Raw genomic sequence first — 27,767 nt, 5'->3', positions numbered from 1 at the left:
ACCCACCAAGGATCCCTTTGATTTCCATCCTTCCTTTCCCTTCATTTTCAGGTTTGCAAATATTTTTGTTAACCAAAGTTTGCATTTATTCAGTAATAGCAGTCTACAATACCTTATCATGGGTCAATTTGATGTTTTCATTGGGTGAGTGCATATAATGGAAACAGCTGATGGAAGTCCAAATTGTTGTCTTTGGGGGTGCCAATATACTCAAGCTCAAAGTTGAGAATATTAACCTTAAGCCAATGATTCTGGCATCCTGTTGGATTTTCTATAGCAGCATTTGATGCTCTAACCCTGTTTTTTTCTTGAAACTTTCTTCTCTCCTGTCAACCTGGACGTCCTCTTCCCTAATTCTTCTCCCAACTTTCTGGACATTCTTTCTCAGTCCTCGACTTGAATTCACTTCCTCTGCCAACCACTTAATTGTTACTATAACCCAGGGTTCTGTCCTTGACTCTTTTTTCTTCTCACTCATGCATAAAAATCTTTCTTTTATTATCTTTATCGAGAACATTTACCCTTTCATGAAAACAGAGAATTAGTGTCACTTTCTCTGGAGACTGTTTTCTACACCCTGCCCCAGAGCAAACCCTGCTAACTCTTTATCACTTACTTTCTTCTACCAAGGCATTTATCACATTCAGAAATTATCTGCTGACACATTTTTCTCTTTTACTAAAATTTGAGCTGCTCCAGGTTAGGGCCTGGCCTCATTTATCTCGGTATCAATGATGCCCAGCCTGGAGCCTAAAATCAAGCCAACACTCAATAAGCACATGATGAATGGATCTGAACCAATCATTAACGTGGGGACATCATATAAACGAATTGTGTTGTGCCTCTGTAAATAACTATTTCTATGTTCTCACAACTCATTTCTATTTGCTGAAACAACTTTTCAAGAAGAACTAGCACTCCTCTCCTAAGAGAAATCTGTTAAAACAGTAGCAGACATTTAATTAGGCCTAAGGCTGAATGGAGAGATAGAAATTCCACCTGAGGGATGGTCACTGGGGAAATCACGATCTGTGCCCCCTGGGAGGAAGGAAGAGAGGAAGAGGCATTTATATCCCCGTGAAGACTCCTAAATACGATCCAGGATATGCCATTACTGTAAATTGGTGGAGTATAGCATACTGATTATTATGTACTTCCACCAACAGGATGAGATAATTAACACTGGACTACTCCAGTGTTCTCCAAGCATATTCTACAGGAGCTTAATGCTAAAAGATCTTTCTGGGGAGGAAAAATGTTCCTCTGGACAAATAAGTTTAAGTAATGAAGAAATGATATCCTCTTTTTCCGATTCACAAATCACATTTGCATGTTAAAGTCATGGAGGAGTTTTGCAGTAAAGAAACCTGTTTATGTTTGTTTAAGCATTTTTTTAAAATTTATTAGACTAGAGCATTACTGTTTTTCATACCAACTATGATCCCCCTGTGGAACTAACATTTAATGGAAACACTGTGGGAAATGCCAGTCTCGCTCTAGAGTGCCTCATCTTGATACACATAGCATGTTTAGAGTAGATACTCTTGAGATACGTGTGTAGCCCACAGCCCATTTTCTTCGAACAGACCCAACCAAATGGGTGGGTGCAGCCGCCATGCCAGTCTTCACAGCTGTGCTCGCCCCTCTGACAATACTTGGCCAGAAAGATGGAAAGAGATTCTTCTTTCAAATTGAGTCTCAGAAGTTAAACTAACCTCAGATGGTACATTGAGTCAGGGCCATGGTGATCATTCCCCTCCTTATGTATTCAGAAGCAGAGAAATCTGATCCTCAGAGAGAAAGGATAAAAGAATTCATCAGACCCCCAGAAAGAAGCAGGGACCAGAGAGCTTGAGGCCTCAAGGAGATGGAGGAAGGGGCTTCATTCCCCCAGCATTCCACCCTCCATGAAGAACTTCCCACCCTAATACGTTATAAAATACCCCTAGCGGATCCCCCTTTTGGTATGAATTTGTATGAGCTGGTTTTTATTTCCTTTAACCAAAGAGCCTTAATTAATACATGAGATCAGAAATAGAGACATTTAAGTTCAACAGATGTTTATTGAGCACCTAACAAGTGCCAAGCCCTGTGTCAGGCATTATGGGGGTTGAGAAAGTATAATACCGGCCTGGCCTAGAAAGGTTCACTGATGGGAGATCCAGTCCCAGGTGCAGATGCACAGGTGGAATGTGACAATTTCTAGATAAAGGTAAGAAAAGGAAAGTTTCCCTGATAGAGGCAATTCTTAGGATGAATCTTGAAGCTTGAGTTTTCCAGGTACAGAAGTACCATTAGGGTTTTCCAGACAAGAGGTACTGTATGTGCCCGGGGCTCCATGTGTGAAGCGATGATGAGTGTGTGGAGGAAAAAATAAATGGTTGTGGTTGTAACTCGTAGAACAAGGGGACTAATAATGGGAGATGAAGCCAGAGAGGTCATAACAGGTGTAGTGGAGGGAGAGACGTTCTGTAGTACAACTGGGATTTTAGGATGTCACCACATCAAAGAAGAAGCGGTTTTCAAGCAAGAAAGTAACATGATCAGATTAGCATGTTAGAAAGATATTTTTGGTAATTGTGTGTAAGATGAATTTGATGTGGGTAAGATAGAGGGCAGAGAGACCAGTTAAGACGTGACGCTGGACAGTGGGACTGGAAAGAAAGCATGGAAATTAATCATAGAATGATAATTTAAAATTAATTAATAACAAAATGTTAATGAAGAAAAAGTCCTTAGAGCATTACTTGATACTTAGACATTTCTCTCTACAAGTCCAAAATTCTTGTTTCCCTATGAACTGAATATTCCCCAACAATGCTACTCCTCGAGCCTCCAAATGTGGTCTGCAGTGCAGAGTTAATGTGAGTCTAAATGTTAAGGGTATTGAGATATTCAGTCTTTGTGTTAATCGGTTGAGCCCACTGGCAATGGAGCACAGAAGTGGGAATCAGGAGATGGGATGTGGGTCTGGTTCCTGCAGGCCACAGATTCCTCTCGGACCCATAGCCGCTCTAGGGCTGGCTTCCGCACCTGCAGAAAGAGAGTGCGTTGGATTAGACCAGCTGTTTCAAACATTTTGTTCCATGGTGGACCTTCCTACCAAAGGAAAATGTTCTTTGAAGTCCTATATCTGAAACCAGGGGACAGCGAGGACTGCTACAGCTGAGGGAGAGGGTAGAAAGCCCCAAACTCTCTCTTTTGGCCCCCACAATGGGTTCTGAAATGCCTGCACAGAATCTTAGAGGTTCTGGGAAACAGCTTCAAAATTAGAGCATCTCAGAAGTCCTTTTCAGCCTTTTCTATGACTCTTTTATGTTTCATCGTTGGCTTTCTCATGCCTACCTGAGCTGGCCTCTGGCCTCTAGAATCCGTACTTTGCCTCTCAGATCTTCCAACATGGGAGGGGGCATTCACTCGTTGATTACACCTGCATTTCCCTAGTAGGTTGGGAGAGGTCTTGAATATATCACAACGGGATTCCTATAAGTAAGTCTATTAAAGGAAGTCCAGTATCCCAGAGTAGAAAGGATATCTCACCGGAAAAATCTGGACTAAACCCTAATCTGACAGCTACCACTGGTTTGACCTTGGGGCAAATTTAGAACTTCTCAACCTCAGTCAGTCTTTCTGTACAGGGGACTCAAGAATGCCAGCTGGAGCTTCTCCAAGTCTCTTACAAAAGTTCAAACAGCATGAGGTTTGTGAAAGAGATTTTAATTTACAAATATCAACAATTATTATTAACAAAACTGTCCATGTTCACACATTCTATGATAGAATTAGAACACCAAAATGAAAATTTTATTAACAAAACAAGCAAACGTCCACACTATGTATTAAATTAGCATCATAGCAAAATGATCAATGCCCAGCCATATGGTGAGGCGACTCTAACCTGGCATAATTGTATGAAAATTGCTGCAGATCCAGCTCGGGGTTGATAAAACTGGTCCAATAACTGTTTTCTCATTTTGTTAGGAGTGCTTTCCTATTCTCAGGGTAACGCGCCGCCACATTTTCTCTGTTGCACTTGATAAGGGCAAATTGGCACTGTGGGATGGAAGAGAGCTTTGCTCAGTCTCACAGTTCAGCCTCCAATTGACTGGAAGAGTTGTACAAATTGTTTTCCTTTCGTTCAGAGACACTTATCAAGGCCCAACAAGGAAGGTAATTCAGGCCGCTTGCCAGACAGACAAATCTCTTAAAAGAGACAGCAACCAAGCCCCCCAGCATAATGAAATTGTGAGACTTTGCCAGCCCTGGAAAAAAAAAGAACTTTCTGAAGCAGCTTGCTTAATACGGGGTACCCAACAGGGTAATTCAGTGAAGTATTTCACAGAGGTATTCCATTGTGGCTTTGTAACCTCCCAGTGCTGGTGGGCAGACCAGCTACTGCACAAGATTCTCCTTGATTTGTGGCTGCTTTTCCTCCCTCATATACTCAGTGCCTCTCAGGTAATCTGCATTAGAATTATGATTTTGTGAATTGTTTCCGAATTTCCAAACCTCTGGATTGGAAATAACCTTAAAAAGAAACAAATAAATAAATTCTAAAGCTAACGAGCAATCAGATAAGACAAATTGCATCGGTAGACAGGCTAAGTCTTACCACGTCAACCCATGGGTGTCAGAGGCTCTCTGCCTCTCGAGTAAGCGGGACTCCATTCACATCGCTACACTTCGACTTCTAGGCCTCACATGCTTTCTTCCCATCTTAGCCTCCTGGACTCATAAGCAGTTAGAACCAGAAGGAACTTTACGTCCAGTTAGCCTGATTCTCATGTTTTATAGCAGAGAGAACTGAGGCACAGAGAGCATAAGAAATTTCTGAAGGTCCAGTAGGTAGGAAATAGAAGATGTGCATGACAACAACAACAGCAGCCAACAGTGACACTGACTTTGGGTCTATTGTTTTCTCATGCTCTATCTCGCATTATCTCATTTTCCATATAAAATGATATATTAGAAATTGTGCTACAGAAATGCCAGTAGAACAGGAATAAACTCCATTCTCTCCAGGTGACTTGAGATGCAACTTAATTTCCCTGCCTTAATTTCCGCTGTCTCGTATTAGGAATAAAGAATGCATGAATGACAGTATTTATAGAAACACCTACTGTGAACCAGGTATAGAAGTCTTGATATTAGACCAAAGAGGTAAGTATCATTGGCTCCAAGTGAAGAACAGGGATGTTAGATAATTTGCCCAAGGTTCTTCAACCAAAAGAGGGTACATCAGCAATGAGAAACTAAGTCTATCTGAAGCCAGAGTCTGCTGAGTAATCACAGAGAAGGCCTGGCCAACATAGGTCAATTGGAGACTAGGCTTACATATTTGGGGGAAGATTTTCTCCAGGTGCGTTGTTTTTAGAGGAAGCCAAATGAAACCAAGCAATGGTAACATATTATTCTAAGGAAAGCCTTTGTTCAATGACTCTCAGAGTCAAAATAGGTCTTGAGAGACCATATCTTTGGTTGTCAACCTCTGCTTGGATCTCTCCAAAAATGAAAAGTCACTATAGATGAAGCTCAGCAGGTGATGTCAGTGTTCCACCTCTATTCCCTTGGATCCCTTTTACCATTTTTGTGCCCACCAGCTTCTGGTGAGCTTCTGCTCCCAAGAGCAGCAATTGGAGGGCTGTCCTCAGGCTACTCTCTGCCTACAGGTCCAAAAGCATAAAGAGCCAGAAGTGTCTGGGAATGTATGTCATCCCCAGGACTTAATGAATGAAGGCTACCTTGTGGGATTGAACCAAAGTCACCTTCCAAGGGTTGATATCCCATACTTGATATCGTATTCTTCCTTGGTCTCCCTTCCTTCCTCATCCTATTTCCCACTTCTCTGATTCACTTTCATTTACATCATCATATCAGGGGCTGCTTCGGAGAAACCAACTTAAGACATAAGAGCAGCTCATCCAGACTTTGACACCCTGATTGCTCTTTCCTACATTCAGTGAATTGTTTCTTTTTACCTTCAATAAAATTTAGACTCCCTACAACTCCCATCCAACAGATCTGTTCTGTTGTCCAAAGTGACAAAGCACACAGCTAATCCCATTCCACTTGACTGGCTTTCACATGGTTGATGGTGCCTACAGGTGCCTTTTAGTCTTCTCTTCTCCAAATTGCAAAGGACTTAAATGAGAATCATTGTACTGGCTCAGCACTTGCCTCGTGAGAAGCTAAAAATAGAGAGTTGTCATTGCCACTTCTTTATCTGTGATCTGGGAAAAAGCAGGAGAAAAGGAAAAACAAAGTCCTGCCACCTGAACAGAGGACTTAGAACCCATGTGTGTCCCCTTTCTGAGTCAGAGAAACAGCACTGCCTACTAGTAATTAAGTGCAATTTATTGAACGCTTTCCATATTCTGGAGAGTCATTGTACATGTATTATATCACTACATTTTCCCAAAAGCCCTTTTTGGACTTACTGTTATTATTATTCCTGGTTTACAGATGAGGAAATAGAAGTACGGAGAGATTATGCTACTTACCCTATGTTCAGTAGGAAGTGACCGAGCTGGGATCCAAACTCAGGCAGTTCGACGCCAGAGCCCACAGTCTGAATCACCAGAAATCACTGTGAATGTTCTGTGAAAAGAGAAACTCACAAATACACGTTGTTGTAATGCACTGAATTATCACAAGTATTTATTAAACAGAGATTGAGAGTATACGCTAGAGATACAACCCAAATTCCACACAAGATCTTTGTTTAGATTGCAAAAATGGCCACGTTTTCAGCTTTTCCCCTCAGGAGATAAAGTGTTTGGGACAATGAGACATTAACAAACAGACCCAAGCAGTGACTTCAGAGTGTTTGGTATTGCAACTTGTTCTCTCTTACTACTCGTTAGAATCCTGAAACCTCCAGGTAAAGAAGACTTTGCCACCTTACTGGAAGATGGAAGACCCCACGGAAGGGAGTTAAGCCATCTCAGCTGAGTTCTCTTTAGATTGAGCAGCCTGTACCTTCTGAGTTAGGTCATTCTAGACCGAGGTTTCTCAACCTCGCTACTATTAACTTTTGTGACCAGAAGGTTCTTTGTTGTAGGGGCTTGGCCTACGTATTGTAGGATGTTCAGCAGCATCTCCGGCCTTTATCCACTAAATGCCAATAAAATCCCCCAGTTGTGACAGCCAAAAATATATCCAGACATTGTCGAGTGTCCTCTGGAGGTGATTGCGATGGGTATAAGTTGTCTCCAGTTAAGAACTACTGTTCTACACCATCAAGTCCTAGCTGATGCATCCCAGAGCTGAAGGGTCACTCAGCTGACTCACATAACAGTAAGACAAAAATAAATGATTCTTTTAAGCCATTAGGTTTTGATATTTTTTGTCGCTTGTCAAAAGCTAACTAATACAATCTCTGTAACAGAGACAATATGTATTTGCCATACTCTTTCCTCTTTCTGGATTGCACAGAAAGACTACCTTTTCCGGTCCTCTTGGTATTTAGGTGAAGATCATGTAACTAAGTGCCAGCCAACTGGAATGTGCGCAGAAGTTATGTGTCAGTCTGTCTCAAGCAATTAAAAGTGGTGCATCTTCTCCACAGCCCGTTTCTCCTTTCTGCTTGCCTACAAGGAGAGAACTCCAACATTGGCAGAATTCTACGAGAGAAGCCTGAATTCCTGAGTCATCATTGGAGGGTATCTGCTCAGGAGAGCTGCCGAATCTGTGTTGAACTGGGACATGAATGAGGAAGGAATCTTTGCCATCCTAAACCTGTGAGATTTAGGGTTTACTTGTGCTCACAGCAAAGCCTAGCTTCAATCTTCATTCCTGACATACGTTGTTATATGCTGGAAATAAGCTAAACTTTTTGATCTTTTCCTTTGGGATGAGGAATGGGAAAGTTTGAATTAGATTTGTCAGTAAATGAGAAGATTTCCTTCAACATTTTTGTCTAACATGTCAACTATCAGAGTGCAAATCCCAGCTTTTGCATTCATTCATTCAATAAATGTTTAGTAAGTGGCTACTAACTGTCAGCAACCATACCAAAGACAGAGCTGTGTAGATGAGTAAGTCATGGTGTGTGCCTCTGAGGAGATCATAGCCCACTGGCGAAGGCAGCCACGTTAAAAAAAAAATTCACCAAACCAGGCGACCACTACCATAACGAACTTATAAACCATGTGCTGGGAGAATGTCAAAGAATTGGTGAATAATTGCTGGGAGAAATCAGAAAACGCTTCACAGGGGAAGTGATGTTACACATGGATCTGTAAAAATAAAGTGAGGATTTTCATAGGCCAAAAAGTAAAGAATACAAGGAAATAATAACACTAGAAGAGCATTCCAGGCAGTAGGAAGAACAGCTGCAAAATCAATGAGAATGCGGAGAGTCTCTTGACTTGGGAAGACTTAAGGAGAAGAAAGCGGCTAACCCAGAAGCCTAGCTTCTGCTCATTTATTGCTGCATTACAAACTAGCCCCAAACACAATGGCTTACAAAAACAACCATTTTGTTTTAGCTCATGATTTTGTGGGTGAGGAATTTGGGCTGGCTTGGTTGGATGATTCTTCAGTTCCATGTGGTGATAACAGGGGTCATACAGGTACTTGACTGGTGGATGGGCCAGTGTGGGTGACCCAAGATGACTTTATTCACATATCTAGTGCCTTGACAAGTGTGGCTGGGTTAAGCTAATACTATTGACCTGAGCGCCAACATCCAGCATCTTCAGTATGATGATGGATGGTCTCAGAATAGTCAGACTCTTTATATGGCTGCCTAGGGCTTCCAGGGAGAGGGTTCCAAATGGCAGAAAGAAGAAGATTCCAGTCTCTTAAGCCTGGGTCTGGACACTGACACAGACTCACTTTTGCCATGTTCTGTGGTCACAGTAATCGCAGAGCCTGTCCAGATTCAAGAGGAGTGGTCATAGACCCTGATTCTCAATAGGAGGTATATCAAAGAATTTTCAGACAAGAGCAGGAGTGGTAGTGTCTTATTCAAGGTGACAAAATTTCTTCCCCACAGAGGCCTACCAGCTAAAATATTGATGCCCAATAGTTTCTAGTTGACCATCTGGGATGAACTCTCACTGTGAAAAAGACCCTTGGGAGATGGATCCAGTGTCAAAAATGGCCCTGAAAGATCAACAAGATTTTAACAAGCCAATTTTGAAGGAAGGGCACCAAAATTAGACAGAAAATTAAGCATGTTCAGAAGATGGGGAATATTTAGTGGGGCCGGAAGTTTGAGACCCATGAGGAGAGGAGAGAGTTTGAAGCACTAGATGAGCTGTTTAATTTGAGGCTAAAGACATTATTCTGAAAGATATGGGAAGCAGTTGTGAGGTGAAGCTAAGAGTTTTGCTGTAAAACAGGGTCAAATCTGGCCTCTGCCTGTCTTAGTAAATAAATTGTCATTAACACACAGCCACACCCATTCCTTTATATCCCCTCTATGGCTGATTTTGCACTAAATGGCAGAGTTGAGTCATTGCAACGCAGATCCTATGGCCCACAAAACATAAGATATTTACTATATGGTCCTTTAGAGAGTATGTTTGCTGACCTCTGCTTTAAAGATTAATCTGATAGCAATGGTCTTCTAACCACTGACCTGTCCTAGGAGCAGAAGGGACTGGAAGATGAATTGTGGAGCTACTGCAACAATCTAGTTGACTGATGTCTTAAACATGGAGCATGGCGGTGGGATCAGAAAGGACAGGAAAAAGACAGGAGATGTCATGGAGGTGGAATTGACACAATAGTTAAATGAAGCTGTGTGTGATTGCTTGTGGGGATGTGTGTGTGTGTGTGCCCTTGTGGGGCAGGAAGGGTAGAGGATGCAGAGGAGGAAGTGGAAAAGAGACTGAGTTTCACTGCTGGGTGATGATACTGATGCTATTAGGAAGACCGTTGGGGAGAGGAGTGGGGCCCAGGAAGAGGAGGTGTTTATGGGGGAGGGTGGTGAATTTGTTTTTCCTTCCCCGTGACTGACATCATTATTTGGACATTAGCTAAGACAGGTGCTATAATCATTAGTTCCTTCTGAAACTCGAATCTACCCAAATAGAATAATTGTGAAGGAAGAAATTCAGCTTCATAATTTCCAAATGTTCCCTTCATTTCACCAGTTTAACAAATACCTGGTCAGCAGAGGGATTCTCTACTGCTCTCAGAACAGCCAGCGGTTCTGACTGGGTCATGCTGTATCCCGCCTCAAGATCTTTGCTCATCTTGCTTCCTTTGCCAAAAAGTTGCTGGAAACCTCTCCCAGCTTCCAACTTTCCTGGCTCACTTCTACTAATCCCTTAGGGTTGAGTTTAAATAGCACCTCCTCCAGGAGGCCTCCCTTGAATTCTTGGGCTGGATTAGGTACCACTGGATAGTGCCCTAGCAGCACAGCATCTTGTCCTCTGCTATGCTGTTCTGTAAGATTAATCTGTTACTACTCTATGCTACTTCCCAGGACTGCTTTCCGGGGATGCTTCCTTTGGATCAAAGCAGTTAGAGGACTGGGATTATGGAAATATATCTTTATACCCTCTACATATAACACAATGCTTATTAGCTGCTAATACAGATTCGATAATACAATAAATAATAAAAACCAGCTTTTACTGAGAATTTACAGCACCAGGCACTAGAGAAAGAGTTTTACACAAATTAACTCAATCTTCAAATCTACTTCCTGCAGTCGGTACCATTGTTATGCCTACTTTAAGGATAAGAGACCAAGTCTCAGAGAATTTGAGATTCTTAATCTTACTCAAGGTAACACAGCTGTTAAATGGCATATCCAGGCTTTAAATCCAAATCTGTATGATTCCAGACCTCACATGGTGAACCATTATAATAATCTGTCCTTGAATGGGATACATGAATACGTGAGGGGGTGGGGGAGAGGGAAGAAAAAGGAGAGAAAGAAGGAAGGAAGGGAGAAGGAATTAAGGAAAGAGGAAAGGCAAGAAGAGAGGAAGGAAGGAAGAAGGGAAACTATTGGTTACAATTACAAGAGCAATTTCATAGTGTGTTATCATCAATAACGGTATTTCTATCAATAAGGAGAAACACCATTAACACTTACTTAGGACAGTATTGGAAATGCTTTATCTGTGTTAACTCATTTACTCCTTGCAACAAGAATTCTATGAAGTGCAGTCCATTATTAGTCATATTCCATCCAGAATTTGACCATTCCACCCCTCCTCCCCAGCTACCACATCTCCTTCACCCAAGCCACCGCCATCTCTTTCTTGAATTACGATTGCAACCTCCTCGCTCCTGTCACCCACTTCTGAGCTCACTGTCCTATCGTCCATGCTCCACCTAAGGGCCAGAGGGGAACTTTGAAAATAGAAGTCACATCCTTTCAGTCAACTTTTCAAACCCTCCAGGAGTTCCTCATGTTACTCAGAGTGAAAACCAGGTTTAAAGGACCGCAGGCCCTGAACAATCTTGCCCCCGTCTCTGAATCCATCTTCACCCCCTCTTCCCTTGCTCACTCAGCCTCAGTCACACTGTCTCCTCCCTCACTCTTTTCAAATGTGCCAGGTATGCTCCTCTGCATTTGCTCTTCCATCAGTGTGAAATGCTGTTCCCACAACTGTCTGCATGATTTACTTCCGTATCTCCTTCAGGTCTTTGCTCACCCTATCAGTGAGCCTTCAACAGATGCTGTCTATAAAATGGGACCACTCCTTTATTCCTACCCCTGAATTCCAATCCCTCTTCCCTGCTTTATTTCCCCCATAACCCTAACAGCTACATAATGTGCAATATAGCTCACTTATGAATTTGTTCATTTTCCCCATTTCTCCCAATCCCAGGCGGCAGAGTTCAGGGATGGTTCTCTGCTGTATTTTCAGCACCTAGCATATAGCAGGCACTCACTAAATGGTTGTAGGAGGCATGAACAAATGACTGCCCATTTTGTAGATGAGGACATGGAGAAACAGAATTTAATGGCTTGTCCAATGTCATATAGCAAGTGACCAGAGGACTAGGTATTCAAAGGCCACCAGCCATCTGGCCCCAGATCTGAGCACAAACCACCCTCCTTTACTGCCTTCCAAAGAAACGGCAGCTTGTGGATCATGGGTCTGTAAGCTGAACAGGCCTGGGATGGACCTCTGATCAATGCAGCTATGTGACCTTGGACAAGTTCAGTTTCTCTGTCTGTAAAGTGGTCATAATAATAGCAACTCTGCAGAGATTGCATGGCATTTAAGAAAACATATGCAAAACAATTTGCACAGTCTCTGACACACCATAGGTTTCAGTAAGTAAATGCGTAAAGCTTAGTATCATTATCAAGATTATTACTGTGACTAGGATGACAAGGTACCAACCCCCAGTGCCCTGGATTGAAGCCAGTGGGTCTCAGGAAGCCCGGGCTTCCTCGTTCTGCTGTATAGGCAGAGAGACTGGCTTCTGCAGAGATTGCAGACCTGGAATGCTAATCCTCATTTTCTGTCATGACCCTGGTTTAGAATGGCAGGCCAACAGGACTGCAGCGTATGGGGTGAGGTTGTTTTGACTCTGACTTCAGGGCCCTTGAGAGAGCCACATGACTTCCCTGGGATGAGTTTCTCATTCCGAATCATTTTTTCCAGGGGTGAGTGAGCAGCCTCATGACACCTCTCGCCATCTTTCCTTGAAGAGCTCATCTGCGGTGGTGACAAAGGCTGTCGAGTGTGGAAGGAATTTAAACTTGTTTATGGCGCAGCTGAGTGGGGGATTTGTGGTTAGCTAAATTTCTCAAAAAGTAAAATTTGGTGCCAAACCCTCTTATCCTCTCAAGTAATTTTCTATATTCCCTGAAGTCTTCTTAATGGAGTCGGGAGCTGTAGCATTGAAGAAAACTCCAGGGAAATAAGGCCAAAAAAAAAAAAGGGAATAAGAAATGATGAAGTAAAGTAAACAAATGAGCACCTGCTTATTAAAAGAGGCTTCCTGGAGAATCACTGGACTATCCCAGGGCTCAGTGGAGAGGGGAGTTTAATTTACATGGACTAGACAAAGTTGGACCCCATCTCGTCTAAGACAAAATGCTCTCTGATCAAGGGACTCAACCCTGGGCCAATCATTGCTGTGGAGATGGTATTTGCCTTTATTAGAAGAGGTGCGTGGAAACAGAGCGTCCTGGGAGTTTATAAAACAAACAAATGAATAAAACAAGGTCTATGAATTTAGCAAAGGATTATTTTGGTTTTGCAAGGGTTGGGGCCGTTCACTCTTCCATTGCTTGGTTGAGGGTGGAGAGTTGAGTAAGGAGAAGGCTGGCACCTCTCCTGCCTTCCCCAGAAGCAGAAAATGTGACAGCTTCCTGAGGACTTGGCCCACACCTGGCCCTACTCTGCCTCCTGCCAACGCAGCTAGAAAAGCCTGACCCACTTACTGGTATCAAGGGTTCCTTCCCCACCCTGTCGGGGCCTGGAGAGAGCCTAGTGTCCTTCTGCCTGTGGTGCAGGAGTGCCCGAGCCTGGGAGGTCCATGTGGGCATCACACTACAGGCCCCTATTAAACATCTCCACTATGGCCACTCCACGTGGAGCAGGTTTCTAGTTCCCTGCATATTCCTTGTTTACTTTGAGCCGGGTGCTTGCTAAGCACTTTACACACGTTATCTCTTTTTTTCCTTCCTCTGCTCATTGGAGGGAGGGGCTGTTATCCTCACTAGGCATGGGATTGAACACAAGGGGCTCTAGCATTCTCTCAGGGTCATCGACTTCATAAGTAGTAGAGTTAAGACATTTACACATGGCACTCCAACTCCAGAGCCACACTTTTGACCCTTAGTCACTGTTCTCCTCCTGGGTCTGACACTCAATCTTTAAGCCCTGACTATGGAACCAGGTTCCAATGTTCTGTTTCTCTAGGACTGGACCTTACTCCACGGACCTCTGGTAAGGCTGTGTTGAGCTTCTCTGATCTAAACCATAGGCACATGTTGGAGCCTGCGTTAGTTTTCCAGGGCTGCTGTAACACAGTATCACAAACTGCGGGCATAAACAACAGAAGGTTATTGTCTCACAGTTCCAACTAATTACATTTGCATGTAATTCCACATAAGTTCAGATTCTGGGGAGACATGAATTTTGGAGGGATATTATTCAACCCACCACTGACCCTGTTATGGGCAAATTATATCTCCTCAAAATTCCTATGTTCAAGTCCTAGCCGCTCATACCTCAGATTGTGATATTTGCAGATGTACTTCTAGAGCAAGGGGGCCCCTAATACAGTATGACTGCTGTCCTTATTAAAGGGAGAAATTTGGACGTAGACAAGTATGGAGAGAAGACAGTGTGAAGATGCTACCTACAAGCCAAGGAGAGAGCCCAAACAGATCCTTCCCTCAGAGCCGGCAGAAGGAACCAAACCTGCCAACACCTTGATCTTGGACTTCTAGGCTCCAGAACTAAGGGACAATACGTCTCTTTTGTTTAAGACACTCAGTTTGTGATGCTTTTTACGGCAACCTGAACAAACTAATGCTGAAGGGATCAGCCAAGGAGCCAGCAGGAGGCCTAGGGGAAGACAGACAGACAGAGAGAAGACCAGGCCTTCCCTTAAGAAAGGAATAGACCTAGTCACGGCAGCCCTAAGAAACTCATCTAGAGTCTAACATATGCATACATTTGAGATCACAGAAGTCCAACCCAGCTTTGCCAGAGGCCCATGGATCGAGATCTAGTCTCAGAGGCAACAAATACAGAGCCCAAGAGCTGTTCCACTATCGTGCCCTGCCCTGACTCCACAGATTGCTAAACTACTGATCAGACCTAATGATGGCTATGGTTCCATCCAATCTTTCATCCGTTCATTTATTCAACAAATGTTTATTTGGGGTCTCGCTTTATGCCAAACACAGTGTTAGGCCCTTGAGTTTCCACAGTGAACTGAACGAGTCCCTGCCTTAGGGCACCTTATTATAGTCTAGTGGGAGAGACAGACAAGGAAAGAGACAAAAGCCAGTGCAGTTGTGCAGGGTTGCATAGACAGTGATCTTGGAGCAGAGCAGCTGGATTCAAACCCAGGTCTGGATTCCAAACCCCTTAGCATATCACCTCCATTGCACGGTCTTTTCCTACTCAATTCAAGTCATTCTCATTATCCCTAAAATCAACCTCCTAACTTTTAAGAAAAAAGGAAAAATCTGGGGTTAGGTGTCTGTGTTTGGTTCAGGAAATATGTATCATGACAGAATAAACATGATAATAAGAAGAGACATTTTTAAAACTCAGAAGTTCATTATCACCTTATTTTGGCAGTCCAGCACAAGCACGTGTCAGTTCTCAGTTAACACTTCTTTGATTTTCTCCTTTCAAATGGGTGCAGAAGAAGGTGTCTATTGTTGCAAGAGGGAATCTTTGACTCCATTTCTTTCTCCTTGAAGATGGAATAAAGCACTTAGTTTCAAAGAACTCCCTTAAGCGATTAGTATCATTTTGTGTAGTGCTTATAGAGTCCTGGACTGCAAATTCTGAAAGCTGGAGAGACCCCTTGAACTTTTGATTCTCTATTTCAAAAGAAATGAAAGAAAGAGCAACTTAGTTCTCCACCAATAAAGTGCAATCCAGCCCTGGGTTGGAGATTAGGGAGGAAAATACCATTCTCCACGTTATATATGCTGTAATTTTATACATAATTTTTCAACTATGTAGCCTGAACTCCATTTTGCCTACTTGAGATTGTGTGAGAGGATCAGGCTATGACTACAGAGTAGGACCCTGGGCCAATGTGATAACTTGATGGCTAGCCATCCTCTAGGTTTGGCCTGGTCTGTGCACATTGAGGCCAGCCCAGCCTAGAAGGTCTTCAAGAGCAGCCAAAAGTTCAGACAACCAGCTGTGGACTTCCTACATGGACATGTCCAATCTTTGTCATCTTTGCTGAGAGAATGAACAGCTGTTTTGATTAACTGGCAGTAGATGTAGTAGGTTGATTGGAAATAAAATTGTAATTGGAATTCTTCATTTGTTAAATCATTCAAAAGTTACTGCAGTAGCTACTTCTGAATTGATTCTCAGTGGTCCCCACCCTCCTGATTATCACTACATGGCTAATCCCCTCCCCTTGAGTACGGGCTGGACTTGACCTAGTGAGTCACTTCTAACCAACAGAATATGGCAAGAGAGATGGGATATCACTTCCAAGATGAAGTTATGACAATTATGAAAATGCTGGCTTTCTCTCTTTCTCTCTCTGTTTGGCTCTTCTCACTCTTGTGAGGCAAGCTGCCTATGGAAAGGTCTATGTTGTAACACACTGAGGGTGGCCATTAGTCAACAGCTAGCAAGTAACTGAAGCGTTTAGCCCAACAACCCATAAAGAACTGAATCTTGCCAAAAGCCAGTGAGCGAGCTTGGCAGGGGTTCATTCTGCTGTCAAGCCTTAAGATGACTCAGATTGTCCTGCCCGATGTCTTGATTATAGCTTCTGAGCGATCCTGAACCAGAAGAGTCAACTAAACCGAGTATAGATGCTTGGACTCACAGAAAATGTGGCATATTGTTGTCTAAAGTCAGTCAGTTTGAGGTAATTTGCTATGAAGCAATAGATAACTAATACAGGTACTTTTCACCCAAAAGAATCACTTGAAGAACTGTTGGAATCAATGAGAGTTTAGAAAACTGAATGAATGGTAGACATATGTTCGGCAAAAGCTGGATTTAAAAATACTTGATCAGAAAATGTCCTATTAACCATAGCCAAAGGAATAAAACATTTAGTAGTAAATTCAACAAAAAATATGCAGGGCTATTTGTGGAAAACTACAAAATATTATTGAAAAATGTGAAATAATACTTGAATTATCAGCATGTAGAACATATTTCTGGATAGGAAGACTAAAGCCTCTATTATTTATTCTCAAATAACTTTAAAGTAGAATGCAATTTCCATCAAAATCACAAGATTGTTCACCGAACTAGAAAAGATTAATCCAAATTTATTTTGTAAAAAATAAGTATGTAAAAATAGCAAAGAATTGTTTTTAAACAGAAATTCATTGTGGGAGAACTAATCTGATCAGATATTAAAATTCTATAAAGCTACAAAATCAAAAGGATGCGATTCTGACTCAGGCATAAACATACAGATGAAATGAACAAAATACACCTACCAGAAATGTAATTCCTAAATCTTAACAATTTCATATTTAATAGATGAATTTATCAAGTTATATTTACTAAGGAATTAACTCTTCAACTTTTTAGAATAAAAAAATTGTCAGCGGGAGCCCACCTGGTGGTGTAGAGGCTAAGTTCGCATGCTCCGCTTCGGTGGCCCAGGGTTCACAGTTTTAGATCCCAGGAGCAGACATGGCACCACTCATCCAGTCATGTTGTGGCAGCATCTGACACACAAAATAGAGGAAGATTGGCACAGACATTAGCTCAGCGACAATCTTCCTCACTGAAAAAAAAAAAAATATTGTCTTACCGAAACAAAGTACTTACCATTTACCAAAAACAAAGTACTATTAACCATTAAATACACTTTTAAATATTATAAAAAGAGCAGAAAATAGCAGCTCAGATCACTAGGTCAGTGGTTCTCAAGCCTTAGCACACATATGAGCCATGAGGAGCTTGCCAAATAGAGATTCCGAGACTCACCTCAAGAGATCCTGATTTACTCTATGCATTTTGACAAGAGCATCTAATACTTCTAATGATGGGAGTCTAAAGATCATACTTTGAAATTTACTGCTTTACAGGCAGAAAACCTTTCTAAGCCTAGAAGGAGTGGATAAAATCCAAAGAAGGGAGATGTTCAGATTAGAGAGCGTAGAAATTAAAACAAAGTAATGGCAGAGACACCTACGGTATATAAAAAGACAATGGAAATTTATTCCTCAGAAACAATATTTGTAGCAAACATGGAAGAGGGTTGTTATCAATAATGAACAGATTGCGCAAACAAATCAATAGGAAAAGTACCCGGACATCTATAGATAAGTGAGAAAATAATCTCTCTCCCATTGCGGAAATAAATTTGCTTAAAAAGCAGTTGGAAGGTGTTTAAACTCACCAGTCAATGAAGTCATGAAAAATTGAAATCATCATAATAAAATCTCATTGCTTAAATACCAAATTTGCAAAGATTTTTTTGGAAATGTCAGTATGGGATGCTTTCAAGTGTACTAAAAGAAAAAGATCTCATGCATTGCTAATTTTTGTGTAAATTGTTGAAACCCCTTGGGAGAACAATCCAGAAATATGCATCATAAGCTTTATAAATATCCATAGTATTGGATGTGATAGTCCCCTTTCTGAACTAAGAGTATATATAAACATATTCATCACAGCATTATTTGTGATTGCAAAAACTTTGAAAGATCTTAAATGTCAACAAAGAGGATTGATTACACATATCCTTTATTTTTAGCCATAGAAATGATATTTGAATGTGAATGTTATATCATGAAAATTTCTCATCATAAGATGACATCTTAAATTAGAATATGGGATTGTCTATAGATGTTGGACATATATATAAAGATATATTATAGATATTAATATATATTTTTCAAGTGTAGATTATAAAGCATATATTAAAATAACCACAGCCAAGAGCTCTACATGCTTTGTCTCCAGGATGGACTAAGACTTTACAATTAAATCCTCACAAACCTATCGGATAGATGCTGTTAGTATCTTGACCTCACAGATGAGAAAACCACCATAGAGACATCAGAACACACATCCAAGGTCAGACAGGTGCTAGGCCTGAGGCTGAGATTTGGAACTTGTCTCCCGTACACGAAAGCCCACACTTTTTAAAAAAATTATTTATTTTTTCAATTATTTTATTGTCATAGTGGTTTATAACATTGTGTAATTTCAGTTGCACATTATCATTTGTAACTTTTTGTATAGACTGCATCATGCTCACCACCAATAGTCTAATTTTTATCTGTCACCATGTGCATGTGCTCCTTTACTCTCTTCCCCTCTAGTAACCACTAATCTGTTCTCTTTATCCATGCGTTTGTTTATCTTCCACATATGAATGAAATCATGTGGTGTTTGTCTTTCTCTGTTTGGCTAATTTCGCTTAACATCATACCTTCAAGGCCCATCCATGTTGTTGCAAATGGGATGAGTTTATCTTTTTTATGGCTAAGCAATATTCCATTGTGTATATATATACCACGTCCTCTTTATCCATTCATCAGTTGATGGGCACTTGGGTTGCTTCCATGTGTTGGCTGTTGTGAATCATGCTGCCGTGAACATAGGAGTGCATAAATTTCTTTGAATTGTTGATTTCATGTTCTTTGGATAAATACCCAGTAGTGGGATAACTGGATTGTATGGTATTTCTATTTTTAATTTCTTTGAAAATCTCCATACTGTTTTCCATAGTGTCTGCATCAGTTTGCATTCCCATCAGCAATGTATGAAGGTTCCCTTTTCTCCACATCCTCTCTGATATTTATTTCTTGTCTTGTTAATCACAACCATTCCGACAAATGTGAGGTGGTATCTCATTGTAGTTTTTATTTGCACTTCCCTAATAATTAGTGATGTTGAACATCTTTTCATGTGCCTGTTGGCCATCTGTATATCCTCTTTGGAAAAATGTCCGTTCATATCCTCTGCCCACTTTTTGATCAGGTTGTTTGTTTTTTCTTGTTGATTTGGATGAGTTCTTTATATATTTTGGAAATTAACCCCTTGTTGGATATATGACTTGTAAATATTTTCCTGGTTAGTGGGTTGTCTTTTCTTTTTGTTCATGGTTTCCTTTGCCTTGCAGAAGCTCTTTATTCTGATGTAGTCCTACTTGTTTACTTTTCCTTTTGTTTCCCTTGCCTGAGTAGACATAGTATTTGAAAAGATGCTGCTAAGACCCATGTCAAAGCGTGTATTGCCTACATTTTCTTCTAGGAGTTTTATGGTTTCAGATCTTACCTTCAAGTCTTTAATACATTTTGAGTTAATTTTTGTGTATGGTGTAAGATAATGGTCTACTTTCATTCTTTTAGATGTGGCTGTCCACTTTTCCCAACACCATTTATTGAAGAGACTTTCCTTTCTCCATTGTATGTTCTTGGCTCCTTTGTTAAAAATTAACTTTCCAAAGATGTATGGTTTTATTTCTAGGCTTTCAATTCTGTCCCATTGATCTGTGTTTCTGTTTTTGTGCCAGTACGATGCTGTTTTGGTTGCTATAGCCTTATTTTGAAGTCAGGGAGTGTGATGCCTCCAGCTTTGTTCTTTTCTCAGGATCACTTTGGCTATTCAGGGTCTTTCGTTGTGCCACATGAATTTTATTATTCTTTGTTCTATTTCTTTAAAGCATGTCATTGGGATTGCATTGACTCTGTAGATTGCTTTAGGTAATATGGACATTTTAACTATGTTTGTTCTTCTAATCTGTGACTGTGGAATATCTTTCCATTTCTTTATGTCTTCTTCAATTTCTTTCAATAATGTGTTATAGTTTTCAGGGTATATCTTTCACCTCCTTGGTTAAATATATTCCTAGATATTTTATTCCTTTGTTACAATCTTAAATGGGATTGTATTCTTGACTTCTCTTTCTGCTAGTTTGTTATTAGTGTATAGCAATGCAACTGATTTTTGTTAGTTGATTTTGTACCCTGCAACTTTGCTGTAGTTGTTGATTATTTCTAATAGTTTTCTGGTGGATTCTTTAGGGTTTTCTATACATAGAATCATATCATCCACAAAAGTAAGAGTTTTACTTCTTCTTTTCCAAATTGGATACCTTTATTTCTTTTTCTCGCCTAATTTCTCTGGCCCAAATCTCCAGTACTATGTTGCATGGTGAGAGTGGGTTCTCTTGTCTTGCTCCTGTTCTCAGAGGGATGGCTTTCAGTTTTTCCCTGTTAAGTATGACTTAAGTAAGTTGGCTGTGGGTTTGTCATATATAGCCTTTATTATGTTGAGGTACTTTCCTTCTATACTCATTTTATTGAGAGTGTTATCATAAATGGATGTTGGATCTTTTCAAATGCTTTTTCTGCATCTATTGAGATAATCATTTGGGGTTTTTTCCCTCAGTTAGTGTGCTGTATCACATTGATTGATTTTTAGATGTTGAACCATCTCTGCATCCCTGGTATAAATCCCACTTGATCATGGTGTATGATCCTTTTAATGTATTGCTGTATTCCATTTGCCAATATTTTGTTGAAGGTTTTCGCATCAATGCTCATCAGCGATATTGCCCTATAATTTTCCTTCTTTGTGTTGTCCTTTTCTGGTTTTGGTAGTAGGGTAATGTTGGCCTCATAGAATGATTTAGGAAGCATTCCATCTTTTTCCATTTTTTGGAATAGTTTGAGAAAGATAGGTATTAAATTTTCTTTGAATGTTTGGTAGAATTCTCCAGAGAAGCCATCTGGTCCTTGACTTTAATTTTTTGGAGGTTTTTGATTACTGTTTCAATCTCTTTACTTATGATTACTCTATTCAGATTCTCTATTTCTTCTTGATTCAGTTTTGGGAGGTTGCATGAGTATAAGAATTTATCCATTTCTTCTAGGTTATCTGATTTGTCCATGTGCAGTTTTTCATAATATTCTCTTATAACTCTTTGTGTTTTTGTGGTATCTGTTGTAATTTCTCCTGTTTCTTTTTTAATTTTATTTATTTGAGCCATCTCTTATTTTTCTTAGTGAGTTTGGCTAAGAGTTTTTCAATTTTGTTTATCCTCTCAAAGAACCAGCTGTTAGTTTCATTAATCCTTTCTACTGCGTTTTTAGTCTCTATTTCATTTATTTCTGCTCTAATTTTTATTGTTTCCCTCCTTCTGCTGACTTTGGGCCTTGTTTGTTCTTCTTCTAGTTCTGTTAGGTATAGTTTAGGATTACGTATTTGAGATTTTTCTTGTTTGTTGAGGTAGAAAGCCCACACTCTTAACCTGTGCCTTTGGACCTATGCCTTTAGAAGAAATGGAAGAAAATACCCAAATAATAATAATAATAACTATATTTGGGTAAAGGATTATGGATAATTTATCCTTTCTCCTCCTCCTCAGCATCATTCTATCTTCTTCCATTTTCTAAATTTTATTTCATGAATACACGTTCATTATTAACTATTTTGTAATATCAGAAAACAAGCAAAATTATGAGAAATGTAATTATTTTTTAAATGGATTCCTTTGCTAGACATATGAGGAAATGTACCAAAATAATATTACTTGTATTAACAAGTTGATTGATAAAAGAGGTGAGGTTCTTATGATGATTCCTGTGGTCCAAGGTGATCCAATTCTCTCTCTACATAGACTCATCTTTTGACTCACTTCTCTTTCTTGTTGCCACAAATGAAAAATGAAGGGGTTGAATTGGACTATTTCTAGGCTACTTTCCATCTCTGTCAACTCAGGATTCAAATAGTGTCACTTAAATGCTAATATTTACTTTCCCTAATAGAAATCCATTTTGTGCCCCAACAATCACATATCTATATATTTCTACAATAAATGTATTTATGCTTAGAAAGTGTATTGGGGTTTCCTGTGAAAAAGTGTTTTCCTTTTTGCTTTCTGTAAATTAAAAATTCAGACAGAGAGAGGGATGTACCCCACAATGTTAATTTGTCTATTCTTCTCGAGTGACAGTCTGAAAACTGCCTACAGGACCCTCATTTTCCATTCTCACTTGGGTGACTGTGCTGCCATGATGGATTTTAGGGACTTGTCGGATGCTGTGTGTCCCTATTTGGTCCACATACAAGCACTGAGCTCCTTCTAAGTACCACACCTTGTCCTAGGCACAGAGGCTGGAAAACTTTTTCAAGCATGGCTTAGACATTTCTGTGAATTTCCTGCCTCTAAAACTCTCTCAAAGTTTGTTTGTTTGTTTGTTTTGGACACATCCCCCTTGGAGTTGGATGGACAGTGTTTCGAATCCCAGTTTGCCATTTTATTACTTGTATGGAATTTATGTCCCTGCAAACATCGCAGCACAGTCTTCATTTATGTAAGAATTTTCATGAAAATTTACAGACAATACAGTAGCCTCCCTTATCCATGGTTTTGTTTTCCATGACTTCAGTTGTCCACGGTCAACTATAGTCTGAAAATATTACATGAAAAAATTCCAGAAATAAACAATTTGTAAGTTTTAAATTGCACGTCATTCTGAATAGCATGAAGGAATCTTGTGTCCTCCTGATGCATCCCACCCAGGACATGAATCATCCCTCTGTCCAGCAGATCTGCCCTGTACATGCTACCCACCTGTTAGTCACTTAGCAGCCCTCTCGGTTATCAGATCTACTGTCACAGGATTGCAGTATTTGTGATCAAGTAACCCTTATTTTACTTCATAATGTCCCTAAAGTGCAAGAGTAGTGATGCTGGTAATTCAGATATGCCAAAGAGAGGCCCTAAAGTGCTTCCTTTAAGTGAAAAGTTGAAAGTTCTTGACAATAAAGGAAGAAAAAACATCATATACTGAGTTTGCTAAGACCTTTAGTAAAAATGAATCTTTTGTGTTGAAATTGTGAAGAAAGAAAAAGAAATTTGTGTTTAGTTTTGCTGTTGCACCTCAAACATGTATGCACAGGAAATAACATAGTATATATAGGGTTCAGTATATCTGTGTTTTCAGGCATCCACTGGGGTTCTTGAAACATATCCCCCATGGTTAAGGAGAGGCTGCTACATATAAATGACTTGACTTCATATCTTCTATATTTATTTATGCTATTGGGCAACATCTCAGCTTTGGAGAAACAAACCCACATTAATGACCTTAAATGAATTGCCTCTTTGGCATTTTATGGGATTTTTTCCACTAAATTATTACTGTGAGTTCAAGAAATTCCTTTTCAACCTTCTAGAATTACTATAAATGGGGCTTTCAATATAATAGAAGCCCTAATGAAGTCAGTTATGCTCCATTATGCCTGTTTCTGGAAAGAATGTGCATAAAATACCAAGTAGTGGAATAATGAATCAGGAGCAAGTTCAAAAGGGAAGCCCAGAGTTGTGCTTTGGCCATGTTTAGTTTGAGATGCTTGCGAGAAAATCCAAGTGCAGAAGTTGAGTGGACAGTCTGGACGTCGAGATACATATCTGGGGTCATCAGCATATGGATGGCTTTTGAAACTGCTGGTAGATGAGATCATCTAGAAGGAAATACACAAAGACAAAAGTACCCTGAAAAAAAAATCTTGAGACTCCAATATACAACTATAGGATGGTGAAGGATGCACAGAATGTAGGCATGGAAAGGGCAATGAAAGGGTACAATAAAAAATATGTCACAGTCTCCAAGGAAACACAGTATTTCAAGGGAATTTGGTTAATTGTGTCAACTATTGAGAAGTCAAGTGAAACGAAGACTGAAAATTGCTCCTTAGATATCACCATGAAGCTATCATCAGAGTTTGCAGTAGGAAACTGTTGTTCTTTACCTCACACAGTAATGCTCTCTGTTGAGAACCATCCTCTTCGCCTTTGCCCCTCTGTGAAAAATCTCTTCTCCTCCCTCCTCAACCTATATGGTTACCCTGGGAGATGCCCACTGATGTAACGTCATCCTACCTCCTGGCCACAGTTGCTTGAGTCAAGGATGAGCACCTGGCCCAAAACATGCCAATAAGATTATTTAGCTGGCAATTGGGAATTAAATCAATATTCAAGCCAAGCTTGACTGATATCTTGACTTGAGGAGAAGTAAACCAAAAAAGTGTTGACTGTGGCCATTTTTGCTCCATCCAGACCGTAGAAAAGAGAAAGCCTGTCTGTAGCAAGAAGAATGTATGATGGTGTTATGAGTTTGTGTGTCCAACTTTTCCAATGTTCTAGCTTCTTTCTGATCTTAGTTTCCACAAATCTGTATTACAACATATCCTTATTTTTTTCTCAGCTAGTTCAAGTGTGATTTTGTTATTTATAAAAATAATATTTTGAACAAATTAATTTATAGTATGATAGTTAACACATATTGTGAAAAAGTCACACATTATTTAATCTCCTTAAATCCTCCCAATAGCCCTGTTGTTAATTACGTATCATAGATGGGGAAACTGAGGTTCACAGAGGTCAAGTAGAGGTCAAGTCTAAAGTCCTGCAGAAAGGGAGTAGCAGAGCTAGGACTTCACACATATACTCTATGTCCCCATTTCATGCTCTTAATCACTACACCATACATGCATCGCAGGTAGTATTATAAGTAACAGATGTTCAGAATTGGCAGGGTCATAGGTAGTGGGAACAATGACAAAGTATTCATTCTGGACTAGGAAGCTTGCCATTCTTGTTGTGTTGTGGTGAATTAATTGGATAAACAATTATCTGTTGATTTTTGCTCTTGGGTGTATGCATTGAGGCTAAAGATTAAGAGCATTTTATCAGGTCATCATACTGTATTGTGCAGTTTTTGAAGGCTTTCTGTAAGTTATTATAAGAAAACATTATTCAATTTAAGCTGTTCTACCTTAGAGTAAAAATTGAATATCAGGGCAAAACATACATTTATTAAGGAAAGGATTTTCTGTTCATAGAGATCTGAGACCCCAGGTAACTGTGTATGATACTGGAAATGTGCCTTAAGGATATCTGGGAGGAGTCAGATGATTTAGGATAATCTGAGCCAGTCTTCCTCTCCAAAGGGCTTCTGCTTATGCCCCTCATCTTGTAGGACTAACATGTTGAAGTCTTCTTAAGGTGGTAAAGTCTTTCTTCCCAGACATTCAGTGTGTGGCTTAAAGCAGGAACAATATTCTTCAGTAGATAATAGAGACTTCCGGCGTCAACCCGGATGGCTTACATATAAAAGGAACCCTCACAGTGGTCAGAATTGGGTGCAGCCGTATAGCTGACCATGAATCTCACTCTCTGATCAGATATGATTCAGAAAATTTATCCCCATGAGCTCCATTCATCCTGTCGTTGGCCTTACTATAATTTGTCCAACAGAATGTGACTTACGCTCTGAATCAATGAGCCGTATACGCTACATCAACTTGCCTCCTTGTTTTTCCTGGTGAAGTTTATTTCCATTATTTTACTTTTTCAACACCACTGTATACCAATATGTTTGAAGAATCCATAGAACAAAGTAGTTAAAAATGTGTTTTTTGAAGCAAAATGTAGGGATTGAAGTCCAGACTCTCCTGTATATTAGCTGTATGAACTTGTGTGAATTAGCCAACATTTTGATGTCTCACTTTGCTCACCTCACAACAGGGATAATATGTTGTGGATCAGAACACAGTGGCCCACGACATTGTTTCTAGATGCCAAACACAAAAATTACTTGGTGTTTATTCACAAATATTTATTGGGTTCCTGCCATGAGCCAGAACCTGAGCTAAATGACAAAGTGGCCCCTGCTTTCGCGCAGATATAAGTTAGTGGGGCAAACATTAATCATATAATTGTACAGAAAAGAATAAAGCTTCAACTCTAGAGATTATTAAGATCCATGGTGGGAAGGCTTTTGGTCATTTAGGGCAGAGAACTTTTGAAATTGTATATGTGGAAAGAATATATAATTGGAAACCAAAAGGCAAATTGTAGTGGACACTCATTGCTTTGTATGCCTAAGATCCACCACATTTCTGGGATCCTCTCCTTTTCTGAGATCAGTTCTTCCCTCCCCAAATTCTGCCTCCATGGTTACCATGACAGATTCTGTGTGATTACATAGTGTGACCCCAAACCCTGGTTACAACTGGTCAGTTCATAAATTGGTGCCTTATTCAAGTTGGGCCAATTGAAAAGGTCCTCAGCAAATGTGGAATCCATCTAAGAGATGACAGTTGCACCTGGCTAGTTTCTTGAACGGGAGTGATACAACCCAGAGGCCACTGGCTGCCACCATTCTTTTCTGTTTTGCAGGGACAGGCTTAGAGACAATCGGTTTACAGTAAGAGAGAAGAAAGAAGAAAATATATGGAAAGACCCAAATGTGAGATACAAAGAGAACAAGATGTGATTCCAGTGGGACTGAGGTGTTGTTGGACTCCATTCTTAGACATACTTAGAAATCTAAGATCTACATCTTAGAGATGCTATAATTAGAGATATCCTAATTATAACTTTCCTTTTTAGTTTGTGAATTTTTTCAATTTGAGTTTCTATTGCTTGTCACTAAATAATAGATTCCTAACAAAGACCTCAGTCAGAAGTTTCAGTGAAGTGGTGGGGGTGGAAACCACACTAGCGTGAATCGAGGGACTAGGAAGCAAACAGTAGAATAGCACGAGTAGGCAACCTATTCAAGAAATGTGCCTATGGAAGTGAAGCTGGGGCTGACCTAGTAGGTAGGGAGTATGACAGAGAGAGCTAGTGACCGCCAAACATGTTATCCCTTCAAGGGTGTACATTTGTGGCTGCAAAGCAGCTGCCTTGCAAGAATGAGCTGTGGGTTTATTTCCTTTGGTTTGTATCACTTCTTGTGTTAATTTTAATAGTGAATACACAAGAGTATGCTTGAATGCTAATGAGAAGTATATTAGTTTCTCTTTGCTGAATAACAAGGCAATCTAAATCTTAGTGACTTAAAACAATCTTTTTTTGTTAGGTCCTGATTCTGCAGATCGGTGATTTGTGGTGGGTTCAGCCAGATGATTCTTATAAGCTAAGCTGGTCTCACTCATGTATCAGCAGTCAGCAGCCAGCTGGTGGTTTTCTGGAGCTGGACAGTACAAGATGGCCAAATTTCATGTGTGCCAACTGGCTGGCTGCCATCCAGGATGATAAGGCAACTGGACTTCATGCCTTTTATCATCTAATATTTTGGCTTGCCCAAGCATGCCACATTCAGGATTCTAAGAGAGGGAAGAGGGCAAGCC

General features: G+C 40.2%; 1 long non-coding RNA gene across 1 annotated transcript; it reads right to left on the bottom strand.

Moving 5' to 3' along the window:
* Positions 1-2,043: 2,043 nt before the first annotated feature.
* On the bottom strand, positions 2,044-11,126 carry LOC111772720 (uncharacterized). Its single transcript, XR_002806727.2, has 3 exons — positions 11,057-11,126; positions 6,501-6,597; positions 2,044-3,033 (listed from the first exon to the last, which is right to left on the bottom strand). It is a non-coding gene; the product is annotated as an uncharacterized lncRNA (long non-coding RNA).
* Between the last annotated feature and the right edge of the window lie 16,641 nt (positions 11,127-27,767).

The sequence above is a fragment of the Equus caballus genome, chromosome 3, assembly GCF_041296265.1.
Source record: "Equus caballus isolate H_3958 breed thoroughbred chromosome 3, TB-T2T, whole genome shotgun sequence".
Classification (NCBI taxonomy): domain Eukaryota; kingdom Metazoa; phylum Chordata; class Mammalia; order Perissodactyla; family Equidae; genus Equus; species Equus caballus.
Note: the sequence above shows the minus strand (reverse complement) of the source record. Positions and strands in the feature narration are given on the sequence as shown.